General features: G+C 39.0%; 1 long non-coding RNA gene across 1 annotated transcript; it reads left to right on the forward strand.

The window, feature by feature from the left end:
* Positions 1 to 338: 338 nt before the first annotated feature.
* Positions 339 to 1416, forward strand: LOC117277198 (uncharacterized). The gene is made up of 2 exons (XR_004507481.2): positions 339 to 422; positions 1254 to 1416. It is a non-coding gene; the product is annotated as an uncharacterized lncRNA (long non-coding RNA).
* Positions 1417 to 10176: the final 8760 nt, after the last annotated feature.

The following is a 10176-nucleotide window of genomic DNA, read 5'->3' on the forward strand; positions in this document are numbered from 1 at the left end:
ATTAATCCCATGAACCCCTGAAATCTATGACACGAGCACATAGCATATCCTTTAATATTTGAATAGTGCGCTCAGACTGACCATCCGTCTAAGGGTGATAAGTTGTACTTAACTCAACCTGTGTGCCGAACTCTCCCTCATCCAAAACGGCGTAGCTTAATGATGAAACTACGCCGTTTCATTAAGTGAATCAAGATTAAATCTCATCCATTCATCTCTCCCTCATCCAATGGTCCACAATAAATATCCCAATTAGGTATTTAAGACTTAGAAATACTGATAGAGCTCCTAAAGACCTACCTGTTGATGTCAATTCCACCCCAAACATTCGGCGACCAAAAATCCGGCCAAATTCTGGTGACCTCCCCGAATGTTCCCATTTAGCATACCACCATTATTTTGGCCACTTGAATTGTGAAATGGTAAAAATACTATTCTTTTTTTTCATGGCTGATTTTTTATTTTATTTTTATTTTTTCAGATTTTATTTTGTCTCTTATTAATTATTTTAGCATTAGCTTTTGAAGTTTGAAATACTAAATTTTATGTTTTTGCACTTGTTGAAGTAGTATAATAGTTTTGTATTGATAAAAGTGAGCTAGTGAAGGAATACTTGACAATATAGGGTACTTGTTTGGTTGCTTATTTACTGCTTCAGAGATTTTTTGAGTACAAAACTCAAAAGTCATTTGTTTGGTAAGAAAATATGGACTTTTGGACAGTTTTTGAACAAAAGTCTGTCTTTGAATAGTGAAGAGCAGATTTTAATTGAAATACTCTCTTTTGGACAAGATTGAACAAAAAAGTCTTGCCTTTTGAATTTAAATGCAGATTTTGTGGAAAAATCTGTCAAAAAAGACTGAGTTTTAATCATGAAATAGCTGGTTGTTTCTCATATATAAAACATACATCTTCATAGCAGTAGAGATCTGGACACACAAAATAAAAGGGAGAGAAAAATCAGCAGCTAAGGCATTCTTTAGTAGATAAATATTGTGAGTTGAGTTGATTCTTAAGTGCAAAACATTTTTTTCTTAGAAAAAGATAGTAGTCTTGAAAGCTTCTTCTGGAGTTACATAATTGCTGGTTTCAACTGTTCTGCTGGGTATTTTTGGTTCATTTGCTTGGGTTTGAAATGTGCTGGTTGTCGTTGTCTTTTGCTGTGTTGCTGCCCGTTTAATTATTTTACTGTCCGCTTCTTGATTTTGGAAAGAGCTGACTTTGCTGTATTTGTTCTTCTTTTTTCAGTCGAGGTAATTTTCGGACCATGTAAACTCCTAAAATCGAGTTGGAATGAAAGATAATGATGCTAGAAAATATTAGTAGTTCATTCTTCTATTGTAATTCATTTTTATATGCTCTTGAATGTTGGATAATGTTATGACTATATGTTAGCTAATTAAACTGTGTCAAGCATCTTTTTTTTTTTTTTGCTAAAGCGTTAGATATAATTCTACTGGGACCTCAGTTGCTTGGTTGTATAAAAGGAGTATATATTAAATTTTTAACCCATGTAGCTATGTTTGTCCCTTTGTTGTTGCCAAGCTAAACTTTGTTTTTAATTTTTAATTTTAATTTTTAGAGTCCCAATAATCTTGCTTATTTTTTGCAAAGGTTTATTTTTGTAAGGTAGTTAAGCTGTGAATAGAAAGATACTCTCTATAAACTTATTTTTGTAAATAGTTGGCAATGGATTGCAAATAGCAAGATAGGGCCAGATCTGTAATGTGGCTCTAAAAGGACATATGTGCAGATTTGAAGTCCAAGAGCATATGGGCCTCTTGGATTTCATCTTCGACATGAGCCCATTGGCTCCATCAGCCCAATAGTGGGCTGCCTCATTTCAATGTCATCACCAGCCCACATCTTACTAGTTTTAAGCAACATAAGTTAATAATTGTCTAGCACTAGTCTCATCTTTTAAATTAGTATTCGTAATAATCGCAAAGACATTTCATTTAGCCATACACTATTAATTTTTCCATAACAATAATAACGTAGTAATAATTCTTGGCATGACTGCGGATTCGCTTGCGTAGCACTGTTATGACAAAATTAATAAAATTTGTCTCGGTCGCGCATTCGATTGCGTGGTGTGGTTAGGACAATTTAATATTATTCAAATCTTTTCTTCAATATTTTTAATAAATAGTAGCGGACATAGGAAACGCATAAAAAATCAAATAAAGCACAAGTTATCCAAAAACTAATTGAAGCCAATTTTAGTTAATAAAAGCAATCGTGCTAGAACCACGGGACTCGGGGAATGCCTTACACCTTCTCCCCGGTCAACAGAATTCCTTACCCGGACTTTATTTTTGTAGACCAATAATAATAGAGTCAAACCTTCCTTTGACTGGGGATTCAAATAAAAGGTGACTTGGAACACCCAGAAACTCAATTCCAAGTGGCGACTCTATAAATAAAATAATCCCTACTCACGTTTGTCACTTTAATTAGAAAAACTTTTTAACCCACAATAGTTCATAACATACATTATCTTTTGGGGGGTAGAAAAGGGGTGTGACACCAACCAAACTGCGTGATGAGCCAACTCTGAAAACTTCATTCATACTGGGTCACTGACATGCCCTCCTGATGTAGCTGCTTGAACTGCCTGCGCATCTCCTCCTTGCGGTTCTGTGGCACAAACTTCTCCAAGAAGAGAATGGAGAACGCATGCCATGAAAGTGGTGCTGCACCGACTGACCTGCTCCTCTCATAGGTCTCCCACCATCTGAAAGTTGCCCCAGTCAACTGAAAAGTAGTAAATGAGACCCTAGTGGTCTCTAGAATACCCGTCATGCGAAGAATCCGCTGGCACCTATCCAAGAAGTCCTGAGCATCCTTTGACTCAGCCCCACTGAATGATGGAGGCTGGAGCCTCCCAAACCTCTCTAGTCTTTTCTGCTCCTTATCACTCATAACAGGACCCCCCTGGGCCTGAGCAACTGCAACCGACTGGGCTGGTAGTACCCCCGGTGTCTGAAGTCTCTGCACTACTTACTCTAGAGTACGAGCGATGGGAGTGTGAGTACATCTCTCGACCCGAGAAGTGGCTGCTGCAGCCGGAACTGAAGCCGCCTAGGCAAAGCTAGTGCAAAAAGTTAATATCTAGGCCAAAGCCTGTGATGGCACCTATCATGATACCAGGAAAGCCGACAACTCACACATACCAATACTTTCAATTTACAAATATACTTAAACAGGTTTAAATAACTGAAAATCTCATAAAAGTAGATGGAAATGCCTCAACTCATACAAAAGTTTTTTCCAAAACCTAGGTGTCACTGGGTACATGAGCATCTATACAGTAATACAGTCTAATACACTGTCTACCAAAATAGAATAGAATAATAAAAAACTGAGAGATAGGGGAGGAGAGTCAAGGTTTGCGGACGCCAATACAGCTACCTCGATAATCTTCGAACAGGTAAAACTCCACGATCAACAACCACCGTGCCCGAAAATACCTGGAGCTGCACATGAGGTGCAAGGTGTAGTGTGAGTACTACCAACTCAATAAGTATCGCAAATAAACTAGGCAAGATAAGAGAAGATTATATCATTGAGGAAACTAGTTATTTCAGTGTAATTCTGCCTTTCTGGACCGGCACAACACAATATTTAAAACTAACTCATAAGGCTTTGTGAGAAGAATATCCGTGTATGCATGTGCACTACTTCTCAAATACCCTGCTCAAACAGTATTATGGCATGTTGAGGAAGGAAAGAAGTAAATCAGATAAATGATCAAGAAAATACAAATTTCGCACACTGCACGGACAACTCATGTGCTAACAAAAGAACCTGCATGGATAACTCACGTGCGACATGGATAACTCACGTATCAATATTATCAATATATGGATCCGAACGGACAACTCACGTGCTAATAATATAAATACATGGATCCACACGGACAACTCACGTGCCAATAACATAATCCGCTTGGCATAGCCGCAGGCCCTAGTCCAAACATATCATACAGAAGCAATAAAGCAAGTATACATGTATATGATGAATGAAATAAGATTCTCATGTCCTTGGACTGGTGTAAATGACATGCTAAAGTGTAGGCATGTGCAAAGTGGGCTATCATAGCTCAAACCGGCAATTTCATCAATGAAAAACATTTATCAAGTTCATTCAGGGGTTAAACCTCTAAATAGCCTCATTATGGCTCAATTAGATGACATAAACTATTACAACATGTGAGATATCAAAGCTTAAAGCTTAACAGTCATTTCTAGGCTTATAAGAGCCCGAGCACAACCCAAGCATGAATAGATAGTCCTGGTGCTAGCACATGGGCTCATCCTCATGCACGTGCGCACCCAAAAGCACATGGCTATCATAACAATTCAGGCAACTGGTGCCTTAACCGAGTTTAAATATGATACTTACCTCAAGCTAATCGAATCACTCTGCTAGCAAGCCCTTGCCTCGAATCTAGCCACAAACAATTCGATACAATTGACTCAAGCTATTGGAATCAATTCCACATGAAAATTCTAGATTCTTAATCAAAGTCAAAAAGTCAACTCAAAAGTCATCTCCTGGGCCCACATCTCAGAATCTAATAAAAGCTACAAAATCCGAAAGCCCATTCATCCACAAATCCAACCATACCAAATTTACCAAATTCCGACACCAAATCATCTCTCAAATCCCCAAATTTAACTCTCCAATCCCTAGCCTAGAACTCCCAAAATTCCACCTCACAAACACGCAATCTAGGTGGGAAATTCAATGGGGAAACAATATTATTGAATAAAAATGATCAAGAGTGACTTACCTCAAGAAACCCTTGGAAAATCCTGTCACAAATCGCCTTAATCTGAGCTTGAAATGTCCAAAATGATTAAAATCACAAACCCTCGAATTTTAAACACTGCCCAACCCTTTTCGCTTCTGCGGATCATTTAACCGCACACGCAGTTCCACTTTTGCGGTCAAATCTCCGCATCTGCAGAGTTACACTAGACACCGTCCTTGCGCACCTGTGGCCTCGCTTTTGTGAGAAGACTTCCGCTTCTACGGAGCTGCCTCACCGGGTCTCCTTTCGCTTCTGTGATGCTCCTTCCGCATCTGCGAACTCACAAGTGCGGAAATTCCCTTCGCACCTACGCAACTCCCCAACTCACCCAAATCCGCTCCTATGATGACTCCTTCGCTTTTGCGGTCGTGCACCTATGACCAAATTCATCGCAGGTACAATCGCACCAGACCTAGTGCACTTCAGCAATCCTTCTATACCAAACTTCGATCCGTTAACCATCCAAACTCCACTGGAGGGTCCTGGGACCTCAACCAAACATACCAACAAGTCCTAAAATATGACACAAACTTAGTTAAGGCCTCAAATCACATCAACCAACATCAAAAACAGGAATCACACCTCAATTCAAGCCTAATAAAAATTAAGAAATTCCAACTTCGATAATCGATGCCGAAATCTATCAAATCACGTCCGATTGACCTCACATTTTGTACAAAAGTCATAAATGGCACAACGGACCTATTTCAACTCCTGGAAAATCCGATCCCGATAACCACAAAGTCCACTCTCGGTCAAACTTATCAATTTCCAAAACATATAATTTTCCAGCTTTCGCCATTTCAAGCCTAAATCAACTATAGACCTACAAATCACTATCTGGACACACTTCTTAGTCCAAAATCACCCAACGGAGCTATCGGAACCATTAAAACTCTATTCTGGTGCCATTTACACATAAGTCAACATTCGGTCAACCTTTTCAACTTAAGCTTCCAACCTCGAGACTAAGTGTCTCAACTCATTCTGAAACATCCCCGGAACTGAACCTACTACCCCGGTAAGTCACATAACGATAATTGAGTATAAAATAAGTAGTAAATGGGAGAACGGGCCTATAATACTTGAAATAGCCAGCATGATCGTTACATATATTTTATATGATGAATACTTTACTTATTTAATTCTTTATAATTTGTGTTACAATTATTATGAAGGGTGTTAAATTGCATAGAGGTGCAATAGGAAGGATCAAAATGTGAAATTATAGAATCGTGAATAATTTAAAATATTACGATTATGAAGTTTTAAACTGTCGTAACATTAAATTAGAAAAAAATGGTAGTTTTTGGTTGCAAAACTAGCGGCTCAAAACTACCACAGTAAACAATGAAAAGTCCATACTAAGAATTGTAATCTCTTAAAATTTTGATAGCAATAACGGTGGTTTGTAAATTCCATAATTAACATCTTACAAAAGGCCACAATAAAAAATGCATATTACGACGGATTTGAGCTACTATTATGGCGGCTAAGATGAAACCGTTGTATACACTTTGTGGCGGAAGGGTGATAAGTAGGGATTTTGACTACTTATAAGCGCCTTTTAGCTTTTATTTTTGTCCAAAAACTTTTAATTGTGTTCTCGAAAACTGATGAAATATGCTTAATTGTAGGAATATTAGAAAACAAGACTCCAAGAAGAAATCCAACTCACAAAGGAGTGATCTAAACTCAAGGATAAAAACATACATAGAATCTTAAAGTGCGGACCGCAGAATATCATCTGCGGCCACAGATTGTGCAGAAAAACTTATTAGAGATCTAGGAGAAGTGAGGTCCGCACATGAAATGTGTGGCCACAGAAGCTAGGCAAGAGCAAAGGTTCAGAGAACCTACATATCAAGTTCAACGGAAGTGCGGAATGCATAATTATTGTGTGGCCGCAGAAGATCAGCTACGCGACCGCAGTTGCATTTGTGCGGTCCACAAAAAGATCCATGTGCGGCCGCACTCAAAAATATGCGGACCACAAAAAGAGAGAGATGCGTCCGCGGTTCAGAATTGTGCAGCCGCAAGATTCCAATCCTGTCAGGTTGAAGCAAAGTGCAGACCGCATATGGAATTGTGCGGCCGTAGAACCTCCGAAAGGGCATTTTTGTTCGAAAATTTTAGCTCTGTATAAATAGAAGAGTTCCATTTTTTTAGTTTAAGTTTTTGACATCAGCAGCTACAGTAGCCGTTTTTCTCTACTCTCTTTAGTAGTTTTTGCCATTTTGAGCTTTTTGAACATAGATTTCTTTATTTTAATTATCAATATGGGTTTAAATATCATTTCTTCTTCTGTCTTAAGCATGAGTAGCTAGATTTTCACTAGGGTTGTGACCCAGCCCTAGAGTGTAAACTTAATGGGTGTTTGATTTATTGTTTGTTTATTGTTGGGTGTTTGTTATTTAGCCTTGTTCTTGCATTTAATTGTAGAATTATTGGTTGCAAACATTAGTTCATGCCTATTTGACTTGGTCTCTACTTGAGAAAGAGAGACTTAGTCTAGGAAAACTTGGCTAACAAGTAATTGGGGTGAATCAAGAGATTGATAGTCCCAATTAAAGGGTTGAATCTAGAGATAGTAAAACTCGACTTGAGCTTTGTATCAATTGTTTTGTTCAACACCCATTTGGACTTGAGAAAGCCAAATTGGGCAAAGTCACTCTCTGGCCGAGAGGTATTGAGTGGGTACCCAAGTGTTGATAGTTATAATACACCCCGACCAATAAAACAAGCTTTAACGTTTACAACCCGTTAGGCAAATACCTAGGTGAAGGTCATATCTCTAGGCCTTTTACAACAACAAAAACAATTTCTTAGTTTCATTACATAATCTTGCAATCTTAAATTAGAATAGACATAGAACATGCATCAATTTGTGGAAGTGTAATTTGTGATAGTTCACACTCATACACTGCAATTTACACACCTAAATCCCACGTATAGCTCTCTGTGCAATTCGACCCCGACTCCTTGTTGGGTATTACTATTGCAATCGACCATTTCATAACCTTTAATTGAGGTGTGAACTTGGACGAGATCAATTTTTGGCGCCGTTGCCGGGGGAGCTAAAAGTGGATTTAGCTATATATTTGGTTTTGTGTGTGAATTGTCTTCTTTTTCCTTCCTTGTTACTGATTTGTGTGAATCAATTGTAGGTACCATAATGGCAAACAACAACGATCAACTCGGAAACATGCCTTTGGGGGATGTGGACGTTAAAGATGATCAAGTTGAAGAGGTTCCACTCAAGACAATGTCCTAGTTTGACCTCCACCTCCACCAAGAGCAGCTCCACCGGGTGTTGTCGAATGAAGGGTATGCAAGTTCCATTGTCCCTCCCAGCATTAGGGTGGGCAACTTTCAAATCACGCATGCAATGCTCACATTGTTAGAGCAACGAGGATTCTTCACCGGGCACCGAGTCAAATGCATAAAAACACTTGAAGGGGTTTGTGGACACTTGTTGGGGGAGTAAACAGACAAACATCTCCGAGGATGCTTTAATATTGAGGCTATTTCCTTTCTCTCTATGGGGGAAAGCCTTGGATTGACTAGAAAGATTGCCAAATCACTCCATCCATACATAGGATGAATTGGCGGAGAAATTTATTTTCAAGTTCTTTTCTCCTGGGCATATGGCTACTCTTAGAGATGAGATTATAGCATTCAAATAAGAGCCCAATGAGTCGTTGCATGAAATATGGGAGAGGTACCGAACTATGGTCAAAGAGTGCCCAAATAATGACATGACGGAAGCTATGATTCAACAAACTTTCTATCGGGGGATCAATACTACCAATCAGTGCGTCGTTAATTAACCTGCCGGTGGAAATTTCATGACAATGCCGTATGTGGAAGCTTGTGAGATTTTAGATGAAATGGCGGATACTTCTTCGGCATGGAAAAGTAGAGCAAATGTTCCTCAAGGTGATCCGAATGTGATTCAACTACATAAAGAATTGCATGATTGTGGGCAAGTCATTGCCAAGTTGACCACCACAATGAATCAATTAGCCAAAGCTCAACTTCAACAAGTGCAAAATCCTAAGCAAGTTAATGCTATGGAGGGAGTTAGTATAATGGTGAACAAGAGAAGGCCCAAAAGTCCACAAGTGCAAAACCGAGTGGATAATTATGTGCAAGCAGATAGTGGGTTTGATCAAGATGAATCTTACAACAAACAAGAGGAGGAAGTGCAATATGTGAACAACTTTCAAGGGCAACCTGCCTCCTTATCCTTCCCATTGTCCAAATTCTTCCAACAATGAGATGGGACAAATTGAGAACATGTTTAAGCAAATGATGGAGAAAAGTATCGACTCCGATGCCCAACTTGCCTCTAACAATACATCTATCCGAAACTTGGAAGTCCAAATGGGGCAAATCTCTCAAGCCCTAAATACTCGTCCTAAGGGGGCACTACCAAGTGACACGGTGGTGAACCCAAAGGGTGGAAACAATATGGAACATGCCATGGTCGTTACTACAAAGAGTGGAAAAGGTGGGATGCACCCACCTCGAATCAATGGAAACTTGTGGATGATGAGCAAGTGGTTCAAGAAGATGAGATTCCGGACAATGTGGTGAAAGCAAATGTGGAAGTGCAGATTGATATTAGTGACAATGTGGAGGAAGCTCAAGAGGAAGTGAACCCATCTAAGGATCACATTATTGACATATCAGAACCGGTAGTGCAAAAGGCTAAGGCACCAATACCTAGGCTGTTACAACCCAAATTCGCGTAGCTTAGATCACATTGTAAGTTAGTCGACGTAAATCCAAGAAGAGATTATCTTTGAGATGATAAGAAGTTAATCCTATTGGTCTTAAACGATACAAGGGTGTATAAGAGTGGTTAACAAGTATTTGAAGTTAAACGAATCAAGGATGTTGTAACCCGTATTTTCGGGTAACACTAGAGGTGATTAATTGTCCCAAGAGGTCTTGTTTTAATTTATTTGAATCATATAATATCCGCATCATAAGTCTTGAAGTCAAGCGAGTTATGAAACAAAAGTCGATAAAAGTTGTCGCAACTTAGGTTTATAATTTTACTTAAACTTTAGGTCAAATGTTACTGCATTTTTCTCCCAATGTGCTTGGAATTATGGGGTGATATACCTATCAAATTAAAGATCTATGAGTCTAGTTTCCAACGCATTAAACCGTTCATCGATACAATCTCGGAATAGAGAGATATTCGCGTTTTCGCGAGAGTGCGCCAAGCTGCTCTCTATGGGGCCCACAAAGGCGGTTTAAGACATATGGACATATATAAGATACCTCAACCCCGTTTTAAGTCATTATTTTTCAGTATATTCAGACCTTATAACCCTAAAAACAGT

Source organism: Nicotiana tomentosiformis, chromosome 3, assembly GCF_000390325.3.
Source record: "Nicotiana tomentosiformis chromosome 3, ASM39032v3, whole genome shotgun sequence".
In the NCBI taxonomy this organism is placed as follows: Eukaryota; Viridiplantae; Streptophyta; class Magnoliopsida; order Solanales; family Solanaceae; genus Nicotiana; species Nicotiana tomentosiformis.